The 16,073-nt window shown below is 46.9% G+C and overlaps 1 protein-coding gene across 6 annotated transcripts in view; it reads left to right on the top strand.

Moving 5' to 3' along the window:
- The window catches only part of EXOC6B (exocyst complex component 6B), a 293,471-nt gene that overhangs the window by 251,802 nt on the left and 25,596 nt on the right, over positions 1 to 16,073 (top strand). Inside the window, exon 22 of one of the 6 annotated variants that reach the window (XR_009964822.1) lies at positions 13,873 to 13,946. The exons of the other annotated variants lie outside the window; for them this stretch is intronic. The gene's annotated coding sequence lies outside the window, so the exon portion shown is untranslated. The remainder of the gene's footprint in view (positions 1 to 13,872; positions 13,947 to 16,073) is intronic. 6 annotated transcript variants of the gene reach the window in all.

Raw genomic sequence — 16,073 nt, 5'->3', positions numbered from 1 at the left:
GCAGCTCTGCCCAACGAGCAACCAAAAAGCTTGGGAAGGTTTCTTTTATTTAACTGTATTTCCTGAGATTACCTAAGTCAACCTGACTCTGGGTTACCGCTTGTGCACAAAGCAGGGTTATAGGCTCAGGGTGAGCCGTGGGCTGGAAGTGGTGATGAGCACCCTGAGACAGGAGTTTCTATGTGCTTCAGGCAGCCAAGAAGAGCAACAGCATCCTGGCCTGTGTCAGCAGTAGTGTTGCCAGCAGGACCAAAGCAGTGGTGAGGCCATACTTCAAATCCTGTGTTCAGCTCTGGGCCCCTCACTACAGGAGAGACATTGAGGTGCTGGAGCGGGGCCAGAGAAGGGCACTGGAGCTGGTGCAGGGCCTGGAGCACAAGTGTGATGGGGAAGGGCTGAGGGACCTGGGGGGTTCAGTGTGGAGAAGAGAAGGCTCAGGGGGGACCTGATGGCTCCCTACAAGTGCCTGAGAGGAGGATGGAGCCAGGAGGGGCTGGGCTCTGCTCCCAAGGAACAAGGGATGGGACAAGAGGAACCGGCCTCAAGCTGCCCCAGGGCAGGTTTAGATGGAGCTGAGGAACAATTCCTGCCCCAGAGGGTGCTCAGGCATTGGAACAGGCTGCCCAGGGCAGGGCTGCAGGCACCGGCCCTGCAAGTGTTCACACAGCATGGAGACGAGGCCTCAGTGCTGTGGGTTAGGGGTGGCCTTGACAGTGCTGGGGTAAAGGTTGGACTGGGTGAGCTTAAAGGGCTTTTCCAACCTTGCTGATTCTATGATTCCATGACTCTGACCTCAGCATGAAGATGCACAGCGGTGCCGAGATGATAAGAGCCAGATTGCTGAACTGGGAGAGAGAAGAAACTAGCACTTGTGTGTTGAACATCACACTTACGGGAGCAAATCCCTTATTGAAGCAGGGAGCGACTGCAGGCAGGGATGCTCTTGCAGCAGGCAGGATCACCTGGGGGGTTTCATGCTCCCTGCAGTCTCAGCAGGGATTTGGTGTATTTTTTCACACCTCTAAACAAACTGTGTTCCAGTGCAGAAAAACCCCACACAACCTTACATCCACCCTTGTGCTCAGATTGTGACTGATAATAAGAACAGGTATTACTCACCAGATCTTATCAAGACTTTCCGTATCCTAAAGGGCCTCATGCGGGCTCGAGATGCCATCACCTGAACTGTGGCTGCAGATTCAGTCTTAGCACTATTTAATTTTGATGAACACTACTTGCTTGTTTGGAGATGTCAGCTCTTTGGCACATGCCTTGGCCATCATCTCACTACTTTGCCTTTTGGAGTCTGCCCACAAAAAAAAAAAACAACAATGAATTAAAAAATCATAAAAGATAGAAGTAGGAAGAGATGCATAACAAAGTGGGTTGTGCTTGCTCGCATCCGCTCTCAATTGCTTTGGGATCTGATCAGATCAGGTTCCTTCATACCTCAAACCAACCTAGAGGTTTTTGACAGCTTGAGAGCACTCAATGAGCTTTATCAGGCAGAGATTTTCAGATGAAGTCTGGGCTCCACAGTGGTGTGATGTCAGCAACCAGAATAATCAGTGCTTCTGCTGCTGCCAGCTCTTGAGGTTTTCTTATTTGATATGGTAAATGGTGATAGGACCCTTCTGTCTTTGCTGTAATAAAGTGGGGAGAATAATCCTGACTGTAACACTGCATGAACTGTTGATCTTGGGTCTACCTGTTTAACAGGTAGAGCTTTAAAAGGGTCTAAAAGCTGTTCTCCAGCAAGGTCTTGGTGAGGAGAATGAGACTTGATTTGGTTCTCCTGGTATTGCTCATGCATCTTCTGGTTGAGTAAAGAGAGCTCTTATGGAAGATGCGAGTTATTGTGCTCAGTGCATAGTTGGAAGGAGCCATGGTTGGCTGGAGTTTAGGTTAGTTAAACTGGGATTATGTTGTTATTACCAACTTCCACCCAAGGAGAGATACACGAGCCAGCCATGTGCCCTGTGCCTCAGCAGAAAATGCAACTGCTCTCTAGGAAATTGGGAAGAACATGAGAAATACTCTCCTAGGAAAGCTAGGGATGTCTTACTGTCTGCTGAGGGATAGGCAAAGCTTTGGCTTAGCAAGGACTGGGACTGGAGTGTGTCACTGAACAGTGCAGCTGACCTTAAATGAGTGAATTAGCTATTAGTTAAGAACAAAAGAAGTCAATTTTGCCAGTAATACGGTGTTTTTCACTATATATGTCACCATCCAAAGGTGAGGCACTGCTGAGCTTCCAGAGGAGAGGCAATAGGATGGTGGGCACAAAGTCCTCCAGGGTTTTTGGGTTAAGCCTTAGGCTTGGCTTTTCCTTACTGCATTTCCCTCACTGCACTTCATGGTCTTGCAAATGGGTGAGCAAAGAGCGAGATCAGCTGAACGTGTTCCTTGTGTTTTCTTTAATAAGGCTACAAACCCATCCAAATTCCCCTTCATCTCTTCAGGGAATGGAAGGCTTTTTCTTTTTCTTTTTCTTTTTTTTCCCTATGACTGTCATTCCCAACTGGATGTATTATTTAAAACAAAATATATATCAGAAAATCAATTCCGACCAGTGCCTCTTCATGCCGAGAGTGCTTCCATTAATATCAGATGGGAAACTCAGTCCAAATACTGAAAGTGGATATAGTTTGCATTTGAAGGAGGGTTTTGTGTATGAAACTGAGAAACGCTTCCCAGTCTGACACCGGTGATTGATTGCAGTTCTGCTAAAGATTAGCCAGACGTTTTAAGCACCGCAATTATTCATGTTTTCATAGTGAGATGCTATATTTAAACTGTGTCTAACAACGTATGTACACTGGGTTATGCTGCTGCACAGGCCCCGCTCCTGCACGGGGAAGGAGAATGCAGTTTTATTTCATTTTTCCACATAGGTTTTGTGCCATGTGTGCTCCTGAACGGAGCTCACTCCATGCACACATGATGTCGATTAGAGCTGTGCCACCCATGGCACCATCACCGTTGCAAGAGCAGGGGGTGAGGGATTTCCAGTGAGGAGAAAGGGGACCTGGAGGGGTCCAGGCATTGTAGAGTGCAGCTTCTGCCCAGGGTTCTCATCCCTTGCTGCAAGGCAAAGTGCTCCCAGTCACAACAACAGTCCCTAGGACCTAATTGGGATGTCTGGAACCAGTGGCTCAGTGTTGGCAAAGCATTTTGGTATCAATGGGTGGAAAGAGGCTGTAGAAAAAAATGGCTTGGTTTTGTTCCTTTCCAGCTGTAGGTAATAGGTGAAACCCAAGGCAGGAGCTGGTTGTGGCATTATGGTGATTTCTGGCGATTTCTATGGGTGGTTGAAGGGACAATAGTGTGACTTCCTTAGCCACCAATTCAGAAAACCAGCTAAGGCGACCTTGTCTCTGTGCAGTTGTGCTTTTGAGTGGTGCGTCTCAGGAGGAGGTACCTGGTCTCTTCTCCCAAGGAACAAGTGACAGGACAAGAGGAAATGGTGTCAAGCTGTGCCAGAGGAGGTTTACATGGATATTAGGAAGAATTTCTTCACCAAAAGGGTGGTCAGGCATTGGAACAGGCTGTCCAGGGAAGTGGTGGAGTCACCACTGAACCACTTCATGGTTCAGTAACCACGTAGTGACATGGATTAGTGGTGGCCTTGGCAGTGCTGGGCTAACACTTGTACTTGATGACCTTAAAGGTCTTTTCCAACCTTGTTGATTGTGTGATTCTATGATCTTGAGCAGCACTTCACACAGAGATCTTCACCCACATCCCCATCTCAGTTTCCACCTGAAAAAAGCAAGAACACCTCACAAACCTCAGAATTGCCCCACTTTAAAATGCTTTCAGATGTTTTGTTTGAGCAGCACTGTCTCAGTACCTAGTGATGTTCCCAATAAGCTCTGGGACTCTGGGTCGTGGGATCTGGTTTGCTTGAAGGCTTGTCCCAGAGATTTTGTAGGTGAAAGTGATGGGTTTGATTCTCTGGATGACTTCTGAGGGGTCCAGGAGAGGTAACTCAGACAGACAAGCTTCTTGCCAGTAAACTTCAATTCGTTATTCAGGAGCCTGTATCTCTCTGTGCTGAATTTGGAGAAAGCTCAGCAGATCAAAAAGAGGTTGAGACCCCCTGGCTCAGGGAGAGAGGAGGGGAATTGCCAGAAAACCTGGTGGAAAACCCGACCTTATGATGTGTTTCATTTTAGGAAGGATGGATGACAGCGGGTTCACTGCTGCGAGGTACTGGCTTGGAGATTGATCAGAGCGTTTATCATCCACCGCCCATTTAGATTTGTGGCTTATGGCGGAGCTTTGAGTCCGCATTGAAATTCCTACTCTTTCCACTAAAGGATAGTGTTTACCACTTTTCCATTACATTCTAGTGCCTTGAAAATGCAGAAGACAAATGAAACCTGCAAAATAGATGATGACAGTGGTGGTAAATGTACATGGCTAACGTGAGGCATGGTGGTGGCTGATGTGACCGGCTCTGTAAGGGTTAATTTGGCGTGCTCCTGCTCTGCAGTTCAGTGATGGAGTTGATGGTGTAATTGAGTACAGGTGATTTTTATATTTTTTGCATGGATATGTATTGTTTTTATTCCATTTTGAGATGATTTATAACATTGGGGCGTTTCAGCTGGTTAGACTGTAGAAAAAGTTTGGCTTCACTTGCACTCACCTCCCATATGTTACAGTATTAAAACCCACTGCGTTCTAAGGGTAATACATAATTTTCTCCCCCAAACCTAATACTCTGCAGACAAGAAGCCACCAAAACAACTGTCAAGTGTCCCAGAGCCTTGAACTCCTGCTGCAGGTTATTGATCGGGTGGAGCTGGAAAAGCTGATGGCAAAGGGGAGCATGGAGAGTAAGAGCAGCTCAGACCTATTAATGTTAGTGAGCTGCAAAGGTCTTTAAGCCACAGTGATGCACTTGGCATCATGCAGGTGTCCTTCGTTGACCAAACTCCTGGTCCATGTTATTACCCTCAGCTGTAGGGATCATCTTGTGCTGTTACATTTGCCTTCCCTGGAAAAAAGAGGGGAAGGAGTGTAAAAAAGATGGGGGGGGGGGGGAGAGAAAAAATGGGGAGGAAAAGGAAGGGGAATGAAGGAAAAAGAAGACAAAAGATAGGAGAAGGGAAAAGTAATTATTAAAAGGAGAAAGAAAAACGGAGAAAAGGAAAAAAAGAGGAAAAATAAAAAGGGAGGGGAAAGCAAAAGGAAGGGGAAAGGAAAAATGAAGCAGGTGTGGCAGTGAAAAAAGAAAAGGGAAAAGAAGAAAAAAGGACAACAGAAAAAAAACCCAAACAAAAAAGGAAGAAAAGGGGGGAAAGGAGCAAAAATGAATGAAGGGAAAAAAGTTAAAAAAAAAGAAATGCAGCATAATCTATCAGTAAAGGGGGGGATGGGAATAAAGGCATGTAAAGGAAGAAAAGAAAAAAGGGACAAAGGAATGAAAGACAAAATGGGGAGAAAAAGGAAAAAAAAAGGGAAGGGATGCAGCATAATGTAGTGGTGTCCTCCTGCAGCCCCAGGCTCAAGCCTGCTGTGAGTGTGCAAACCCTGGTGTTGCTCGCCATTCACTTTGGCTTGTCACAAGGCATCTCTTGGAATGGGGTGCATGGATATTGCATGCATGGCTGATGGAGGTGACACCAGCCCTGGTCTGTTGGCCATTTATTCCCCTTCTTGAAAAGGAGCTTTGAGCCTGAGCCTACCTTGATGCCATTGTGCAGCTCCTGATTAATAATTCCCTTTTTAAGTAGGGTTTGTGATTTATGGTTACAGGTAACAGGATCAGGATTGCCAAGCGGTTGGCTTTACTATGCTTCCTAAAATCAATGTATCCTCTCCTTACTGGCATCACTAAAGCCCAAAATCCTCCCTGGAAGGCTTGAATGTGGACAGCAGGATGACAAACTTCATTCCAGCCTTGCCAGCTGGGATTTACTTGTGAAGGGGCTAATTCCATTGCAGCTCCTGCAGATTTGGTCCTTGAGGCCGTGATTCAAGAGCACCACCTTGAACTCCTTGAATTGCCAAGCTTAAGAGATGATGCTTGGCATCCTTTTGCCAGTGGTACCCAAGGCAGTGCATCAAACGCAATCCCTATATTCTTTCCTATAAATCATTGTATTCCATTCAAAGCTGAACCAAGACCTGCAGCTGAAGGTGGTATCTCATACAGCGCTGCCTGCAGCCAGTGTAACCCTGCCCTTCAAGCGAGCTGCCAGAAAGAAACTTCAGCTCCACGTGTTGCTTTGGCTCTGCAAAGAGGACAAGTGTAATTTATGGTGCTGAGAGCCACCATTGTCAGGATTTCAAAGTGCAGCATATGTTAGGCTTGGAAAGTTGTTTTTGTTCTTGCAATTAAAGCACCACATCAATATCCGACAGATGAGGTGCTCCAGGCTCGCTGAGTTATGGCCATGGCTTGCAGGAATCAGTCTAGCAGGCATTAATATACTGTTTTTTTCTATGCTAGGATTTATATTTCTTGGTTTCTTAAAGCTACTGTGCAGTCGTGTTTAAGGTTAAGGTTTAGTTCTGGGCAACCTGCTAAGAAATGTGAATTGTTACCATGAACTCTATATGGCCTTTCAGCTTTGTTGACAGAAATTTAGTCCTTATAGACAAAAGGGAGGAAAAAAAAATAGCAAATTAAGCAGGTGAGGTCATTTGGAGTTGAAAGGAGCCTGTGCTGGGAATGAAGCTGTGATGGGCTCAAAGAAAAGGGGAAAGAATGATATTTAGAGCAGTGAAAATAAGACTTAAAACTAAGTGCATGCAGGTGAGACCCTCCAGGGTCTGGCTGTGTTGGCCTGGCTCGTTTTTGCTGGTTGAGATATGGGGCTAGCTTGTTATCCCTGATGGTGTTGCCTCTTCTGTGCCAGCATGGGGAGAACGTGTGGTCTGGATGCCAGGGCAGGCAGTGAGTGAGTGCTGTGAGCTAGTAGCACTGCCCATTAGATACCAGTGCTCCCCCCAGTGCAAAGCTGAACTCATAGAATCCCAGGCTGGTTTGTGTTGGAAGGGACCTCAGAGCATCTCCAGTTCCAACCCCTGCCATAGGCAGGGACCCCTTCCACTAGAGCAGCTTGCTCCAAGCCCCTGTGTCCAACCTGGCCTTGAACACTGCCAGGGATGGGGCAGCCACAGCTTCTCTGGGCACCCTGTGCCAGCGCCTCAGCACCCTTATATGGAAGGACTTCCTAATGTCCTAATGTGTGGTCTCAGTGTTTGCTGTCTCAGAGCATTCCTGGCACCCTTTGATGTGACTACCAAGAAGGTGCAGGGAAGAAAGATCTCCCTCATCCCCTGCTTTAGGAGGGTGATTTGTGGCCTGAAGCAGGTGGTTGGTAACCCTTTAGAAACCATCTAGTTTGCATTTCCATGACACATCGCATCGAGCTGTGGTTTGTGCAGTGCGTTATGTCCACAGAGCCAATGAGAACGGGAAGATCTATTCATGTAAAATAAAGTCATAAAAGCTCCATGCTGAAAAGTCACCACTCTTTATATATTGTAAAATATTCCATAAAACTAAAGCAGGGTTTAAGTGATTTGATCCAAGCCCTGTAAACTTCAGTTGGGGCTGTAGTGATAAACTGCTGAGGATCCTGAGATCCTGCGGTTTGTCATTAAAAATCCATGGATGAAAAAGTGCTTCCATGCTGTATTTCAACTCCTTATCTCTGCCATAGGAGAGTGCTGAGGTTTGGAGTGAAATCTCCCTGGGAACTGATTCTTAAATAGGAATTTTCCCCCGTTTTTTTGAGTGCTGTGGGTGTGTTTATGGGTGAAGCAGGCAAGTGTTGAGATCCCTGTGGTCAGGTTGGGATACTCAGGTACGTGGTGATTTCCCATAACTCTCCATCCAGGTTTCCCTGTGGACACCTGGCCAGCAAAAGCTCATAAAACCACCCCCTACTGCTGGCTGCATAGACGATGGTGGGAATGCTTGGTGTGAACTAAGGATGTGCCTTCTCCATGCTCCTGCATCCATCGCTTCCCCAGGTCCATCTTGTAGGGTTTCCTTAGCAGGAGTTGGGACCCAAATCTTCATATCTTTATATGCCTGTGGACACATGGTGCAAATGTTTATTGCTTTTCTGTTAGGTTTGCATGGCAAAAGAAGTTTCCACAGCCTTGTTGTAACCCAGCATCTCCATCTGTCTCACTCCGTTTGGGATTGATGGTAGAGAAGAATACTTGAGTTTTCCTTCAAGTTCCTTTTGCACTACATCAAGTAGCTGGTGGAGACCTTGTTTTGTATGGAAAGAGACTGTGGGGCAGCCACAGCTTCTCTGGGCACCCTCTGCCAGCGCCTCAGCACCCTCCCAGGGAAGAGCTTCTGCCTAAGAGCTCATCTCAGTCTCCCCTCGGACAGGTTAAAGACATTCCCCTTGGCCTGGCCCTACAGGCCCTTGTCCAAAGCCCCTCTCTAGGTTTCTTCTTGGCCCCCTTAATGTATTGAAAGACTTGCTGTTCATTGCAGTTCCCAAAGCTTTACTGCTGTTGATCATCAGTTGGTTTTAATTTGAGCATGTCATTCCGTGGTCCTCCTTGGGGTGGATCTATTTATCCTCTTTATAGCTGGGGTCTTTCTTCATCTCTGTGTCCCTGGTGCCGTCCCCTGGCTGCTTGTTGGTGCATCCCCATCTCTTTCGCATCGCTGTCTCCAAATGGAATGTGTGACATCAGCTGAGGAAGCTGCAGGAATGATTCCCATGAGTCTTGCAGGCCTTTTGCTCAGTGCTGACAACTCGCTTTTAATTTATGGGTCATTACAATCGTGAGAGAGGCTCTTCCTGCAGGCTGTATGTGCGCCTGGCTGGGTACCTGTGCAACCTCCCTCTTCCTCTCCAGCATCTCAAAATGTGCTTTTCTCCTTACTTTGCTGAGTTAAAGAAGAGCAAAGTCCAGTCTCTTCCAGACAAGGGTTTCCCTGTATTCACACCCTGTACTTGCTGTAGGGACTGATGCTCCTTGGCCAACACTTCCAAAACTGGCACCGTGTTGAAGCAAAATCCTGCCTTGAACTAGCTGAATTAAACCCCAGACATTTCCCTGGCTTCTTTGGGGACCTTTTAAGCAAAGAGATAGATGTGCATGATGCAGTGCTGGCTGCACCTCACTTCAGCTGCTGTATAATCCCAGGGAATTCTTTCCAAGGTTGCTGGATTAACAGTGCCAGAGGGGTCGAATGGATTGCAGGATGTCTGAGAACATCACATTCCCCGCATGCAGGGAAGATTTTGGGGTCTTATTAAAGAGATAAAGATTTTAGGCAGTCTCCCTTTTGCACAGAGCTGTGGGACATATCCCTGCCCTTGCTCTTTATTGTTTGCAACAGCCAAGCAGGACAGGGCACATCCTTCTCTCTTCCAGGTTCAAAATTCCATGGCTTTGGCTCTCCTGCTGGTTTTGGCCCGTGTTGGTTCCAGTTTGTTTGACGCTTCTCTCTTCCCCCATCCCTCCATCCTCATCTTCCCGCTCCACTCGAGCCTCTTCAAGCTGCTGCCGCTCCTCTGAGCCCCCAGAGAGAGAAATAAATTGTGCAGAAACAAATTCCCTGCATATGAATTCCCCTTGGAAACCCGCCTGCCTGGTTTATAATTAATGCTGCTATTGTTCTCCTCCTTTTTTGTATATTTAGATGGCCTTTTTGTTTAAAGTTGATTACTTGCTGCTCCTTTGAGCATCTCTCAGGGGAGGGAAATGGATGATAGTTCAACAGTGGATCAGCCACAATATGTGCTAAATAAACAGACTTGCTAAAAACGCCATAAAGGCCCCTTTGTCCTGTCGGATAGCAAAAGGAGAAGGGGAAAAGATCTCCCAGAAGTGTAACTTATCTGTGGGATCCCCTATTGCTAATATTGTACCGGGAAGTGTCCTAAATTAAACACTTCCACCCTTCATCGGTCACCTAAAATGTCACCACGGCATTAAAGGTCTAGCAGATGGTATCATCTTAAGTATTCCCAGTAGCAGCCAAGCCTGTGCTGGGCAAGGTCTCTGTGTTCAACCATGTTAACACACTGTGCAAGAGCTTATGTCAAGGAGCAGAGTAATAGGTTGCCCATGGCTATCGATTAAATGACAGTTTTCCCTCCTCACAAGATTGATCTTGGCTTTGGGTTTAGCAGGCCCCAGCCCTGGCTGCAAGTTTGTCAGTTATCTAATTTTAATGATCAAGTTTCCATTTCTTCTGGGAAAGTAATTTATATTTCAGAGACTTTGGAGAGAGAAGGAAAAAAGGGAATATGTGAACATCCAGCGACGCGGGGGAAAGGCTGAGCGACCTTCAGGCATCCTGGATGTGTTCCTGATAGGAGGTGGCTAGAAAGTTAATTCAGATAGTGATTTGGGGGGGGTGGGATTGAGGAGATCAGCAGTGTTTGACCCCCCGGGTGATCTGGACCACACAGAGCACATCACGTGAACTTGAGTCATGAAGCTGGTTTGCAGCCTAGGTGCCCTGCAAGCTCCCCAGCACCGCTGGGAAGCTCCACCAGCACATGGAGCTTCTCAAACTTAAACAGGGAAGATTTAGGTTAGATATAAGGAAGAAATTCTTTACTGTGACAGTGGTGAGGCACTAGAGCAGTTTGCCAAAGGAGGTTGTGGCTGCCCCATCCTTGGCAGCGTTCAAGGCCAGGTTGGATGGGGCTTGGAGTAATTTGCTGTAGTGGAAGGTGTCCCTGCCCGTGGCAGGGGTTGGAAGTGGATGAGCTTTAAGGTCCCTTCCAACCCAAACCAGGCTGGGCTTCTATGGGGCTGGTTATACTTTAATTTCTCCTTGACCTTCCTGCTTGAGCAGAAACGTGTCATGAAGCTGTTCCCTAGGGGCAGTGACCTGGGTTCAGCCCTGCTGTTGGCTCCCAGTGTAAGCGACGTGCTCAGATAGACGCAGTGGTGTCATATGGTGGCATGTCCATCGGGGAAGCTCTTTGAAGCTTATCAACCTGAAGGACTCAGCCTGCTGAGGAGCAATCTTGATTTATTATTAACGACTGGGTAAAACAAGATCATGAATGACTGCAAAACTCTTGCATCCAGTCGCACACATGATTATTTGCTGCTGCTTTTCGGAACTGAAGTTCACCGCTGGGTTAATTGCTTTTGGTCTGTAGTTATCTCCGGAACATCCTATCAATGTCATATGATCAATAAATAAACTCGGAAGAAAATTTAAGACATCTGTATGGACCAAAATATTGGGTATGAAATCATAGCAAAAAGTGCGTGGCAAAAGAGGCCATTAGAAGCAAGATTAGTTTTCATAAACAACAGCATGGTGTGTTTTGAAATGCTTGCTTAGCCTGCAAAAACAGAAGGAGGCCGAGGGAGTCAAGATGAGGAGGGAACCGATGACTAGAGCTGCAGTGAAGCATCCCAGGGCACATCAGGGTGCCTTTAGCACAAGTGGAAATTCATGGCAAAGGAGGAGCTGAGCTCGTGCCACAGGCTCATGAGGTTTGAACCTTCTTCTCCAACAGTCTGTGGATTAAATGCAGGATTTAAATGTGGGGTAAAGACCTGGGCTGATTCAGCCTGGACAAGAGAAGGCTCCTGAGGGGGAGACCTTAGAGTGGCTCCAGTGCCTGAAGGGGCTGCAGGAAAGCTGGAGAAGCGCTTGGGACAAGGGCCTGTAGGGACAGGCCAAGGGGAATGGCTTGAACCTGCCCGAGGGGAGACTGAGATGAGCTCTTAGGCAGAAGCTCTTCCCTGGGAGGGTGCTGAGGCGCTGGCACAGGGTGCCCAGAGAAGCTGTGGCTGCCCCATCCCTGGCAGTGTTCAAGGCCAGGCTGGACACAGGGGCTTGGAGCAAGCTGCTCCAGTGGAAGGGGTCCCTGCCCGTGCAGGTGTTGGAGCTGGAGGAGCTTTGAGATCCGTTCCAACACAAAGCAGGCTGGGATTCTGTGTTTTATGCCCTGGGAGTAGGGCATCACCCAAAGCAGCATCACCAGCAGAGTGGAGGAGAGGTCATTGCTTTTCTTTTCCATCTCTGTTCTTCTTGCAGGCTTCTTGGTCCTGAAGGGTATTTCTCTGAGAGGAAAAGCCTTGTCTTAATCTCCTCTCTAACCGAGTTATCAATTCCATTTACTTAATGGCACGTGGAAACACCACAAGCAAGTTGTCAATGCAGAGAGGCAGCTTTGAGTTGTAATGCAGAACAGAAGGAGAGAGTGTCATAGGCAGAGATCAGTGGCTGAGGCCCTGCAAAACCAGAAAGAATGGTGATACTTTCCTTGGTGGTGAGAGGATGAATGAGCTGAACACCAGTAGAAAGAAAAAATGAAGAGAGAGAAACCCACTCAGAACTGCTTTTTCTTTTGTCCAACCAAGTGAGAACAAGGTAATGAAGGTAAAGACTCTTTAACTGGAAGGGATGGGAGCTTGAATCCTGACAAAGTTGGCTTTTTATTTTTTTAACAAATAGCAGTTTGCTGCCACGGTAAATCAAAGCTGACATGGCTGAATTTAAAACGCTGCCTAACTCTTCCAAAGGGGAATTCAGAAAGGAACATGGGAGGGAAAAGGAGGCTTTCTATGGTAAGGCAAAAATGTGCTTTCCTCCCAGCTGTGCTGGTTTTTCTGTTTCTTTCTTTCTTAAAGAATCCAGAGCTTGAAGGATTTGGGTGAGAACACTGAAAATGATAACTGTATCTTAGCATCATCTTAGTGTGCTTTGTGCTGGGTAAAAATACCTTTAATGTTTGGGGTCTCCGTGCAGGTAATAGCAGTGCCGTGAGCGTGCGGTTTCTTCCCCATTGGGATGCAGTCCCTTGTGCCCTCTGCATAACTCCCATTGAAAGTGATACACAGCATTTCCAAGATGCTGGGAGAACAATTAATAAATTGCATTGAATAGAATTACATGAGCCCTGCAGCAGAAAAATGGATTACTTACGGCCCTGCCAGCCACCCTCCCACGGCCGTAACCTCGGAGGAGCACTCACTTTACAGTTCACGCCGCAGCGAGGTCAGATCCAGTGTTGAAACAGGATGAAGGACCAAAGGCAGTCCTGAAATAATGTTAGGCTGAGTGAACCCTGATAACAATCAAGGAAACTCAGAGCTCAGACCCTGAAACTCTTACAGTGGAGTCAGTGTGTGCCAGGGGACCGTGTCTCTGAGGTGTTCACCTCGAGATGCTGGGGAATAATAAGGTTAAATGAGATGATTGTTATTTATTTTGGGAAGATTAAGGATGGATTTTGGCCCTACGCCTTGGGAAATGCGTTGAATTCGTAGCCAGGAGCATCTCTCAGCCACAGCTGTCCACCTTTACACTGATGGTGATTTTTTATCTTACCTCCTTTATTAAGCTCCTTAACTTCAAATGGGTGGAAATGGGTGGATGTAGCTGCCTATGGATAAACTTTGTGTTTTATGATGTGGTTTATGACCTTATGGTTACAGCTGTTCTCTTGATCACGGTGCAGTGTCGGTAGCTAAAGATTCGCCCTCCTCCATCTCCACCTTTGCTTCTTTGCCCTCTTCTATCAGGAATTTGCCTTTGCATTTGTTATTGCTTAGCCCAGGTGCACCCAGTTGTACCTATTTCCTCCAGCCTTGAAGGTATGAATCAACTGAGAAAAAAGATGGAATATAATGACAGTCCTAGAGGATGTGATGGAGGGGTGATGGTTAAAGTTGTTGAGGGGTGCTCAGATTGTATTAATTGTTAGGATAGCCCCTCTGGGAATACAGAAGACACATTATTTGATACGCTTAAACGCTCTTTTCTGGAGAAGCAGCCCTGTGTTCAGAGGGGACACCAGAAGGGCTGGATTTGTCCCTGTCTGGACTCCCCTGAGGAAGTGTAGGTGCGATAGCTCATACATAGATCAGCCTCGCAATAATAAACACCGTAAATAGCAGGTGAGCTGTTAGTGCAGAGGAGGATGCTTGAAGGAGCAACTTGTTCCCAGCTTGGGACACTAGCTGAGATCGTGGTAGGTGCTTTCCAGGCTTGTGGACTTCCTTCATGATGACATTTAATGATAGATGTTCAAGATTCAGATGGAAATAGCATCCCCCCCCCCATCCCCAGCTTCAAACACTGCACACTCAGTCCAATGGGTTAACCGGTGCTTTTGAGGAATTTAGTAACTCCTAAAAACACAACTGCTTTTCTGGGACTTTCCTGACGTGTCTCTGAGTGTGGCAGTGGATTTCTGGAGGCCAAGACTAGCGCTTGGAAGGTATTCCCACAGAAAATTGCAAAACTAAATCAACTCGGCATGCTGGTAGCTCTATTGTGATGAAATGCGTTGAACCAGAAAGTTCAGTGTTCTTGGAGGCTTTTCTTGTGGTCAGTGCCAGAGATTTCTGATTAATAAGGAAAACAGCACGGCTTCCTGCCGCTGAGGTGCTGGGACTAAGAAAATTAAGCAATAGGGATGAGGAAAAGCCTGAAGCCGGAGGACATAATGGTAGCAAAAGGAAGGAGAATAAGATGTAAAAGTGTGTATCCCTGAGAAATAGTAGGGAGAAAAGTGGTTTGAAAAAGGCAGTGGGAGCCTTCTCGGAGAAGAGTTTGATTTGATGGCCACTTGAGGATGTGCAGTTGATCTGCCAAGCATCTTTTCCAACCCTGATAAATATCTGAACCAGGGGAAACACTGCTCTCCTGGGAATGGCATCATTAGGAAGGCTGGTTTTGGCAGCTTACACTTGTTTGGATTCTCTAGTGTCTAATAGGACTTGAGCATTTTTCTTGTATGGTCTTGTCTTCTTTAGCTGGCCATCTGCTTTGAGTAAATAGGGAAGGTAATTGTCCTGAGGAGTTGTGGAGCCCACATCTCTGGAGATACCTAAAACCCAACTGATGACCATAGAATCCCAGAGTGGTTTGGGTTGGAAGGGGCCTTAAACCTCATCCAGTTCCAACCCCTGCCACGGGCAGAGACCCCTTCCACTAGAGCAGCTTGCTCCAAGCCCCTGTGTCCAACCTGGCCTTGAACACTGCCAGGGATGGGGCAGCCACAGCTTCTCTGGGCAACCTGTTCCAATGCTTTACCATCATAATACTCTGAGCAAGTCACTCCAGCTCCCATGCCTTGAGCAGGAGCCAAGTGGTCTTCAGAGATCCCTCCAGCCCCAGATACTCTGTGGTTCTCCATGTTCTTCATGAAAATGGTTCAAAGCTGCAGCAGGGGAGCTTTAGACCAGACAGTAGGAAGCATTTCTGTATAGAGGGTGGCCAAACATTGGGGCAGCCTTCCTAGAGAGGTGATTGATGCCCCAAGCATGTTGGTATTGAGGAGGTGTTTGATGAGTTCTGAAGTGGTCAGGCAGTTGGACTAGATGATCATTTTAGGTCCCTTTCAATTGAAATAGAGTGTTCTATGTTGACAGGTGTGAAGTCGCTACTAACCAGTTTGTGTTTTAGGGAGGGCTTAAGGATTGGCTCTCATAAGTCTTAAATTGAATGAAGAATAACCGTGTAAGCCTCTTTTGCTTGAGGAACCCATCCGTAAAGGAAGAAGTTGGAAAGGTGAAAGTGGAAAGCTTATCCAACAGATCCACATTTCATGTGTCGTCAGCAGGAGAGTGAATCCTGGGGTCAGCACTTGGGGGATGAGAGGAAGAGGTTGAGAAGAGCGTGGTGGATACACAAGCAGCCGATGCCCCGAGCTCTGAGTCATGGAGGGGTTTATTAACTTGAGCAAGAACAAAGTTGTACCCAAAGGCATTTTGATGTTGTGCAGACATCTACATAAGGATATCTATGTTTTCTGACCGTCCTGTGTCCCTGCCAACTAAATCCGATCGCCCTCAGCTCGAGTACTTTTTCTCTTTATAAATGTAGTTCGATAATGAAATAGAAACACATGGCTTGGGTGTTTTTTTCCTCCCAAATACCATGTTAATTTAAAAAAGGCCTTTTTCATTAGACATTATATACACAAGGGCTACAGATTACAAATGCAGAAAATTAAATTGTAAACTCTACAGTGAGGCCTTGGGGGGGAAGAGTAATGAGAGATGTGAGCCCTCCCCTTTGCCCAGCCTCCAGCGGGATGCTCACATGGAGGCAGGCTGGGGAAGACGAAGTCCCTTCAAACTCCAGAAACCAC

This window comes from Pezoporus occidentalis, unplaced genomic scaffold (genome assembly GCF_034315485.1).
Source record: "Pezoporus occidentalis ecotype Australia unplaced genomic scaffold, CSIRO_AGI_Poc_V1 ctg205, whole genome shotgun sequence".
Lineage (NCBI taxonomy): Eukaryota > Metazoa > Chordata > Aves > Psittaciformes > Psittacidae > Pezoporus > Pezoporus occidentalis.
This window is presented reverse-complemented; position numbering and strand designations above follow the sequence as displayed.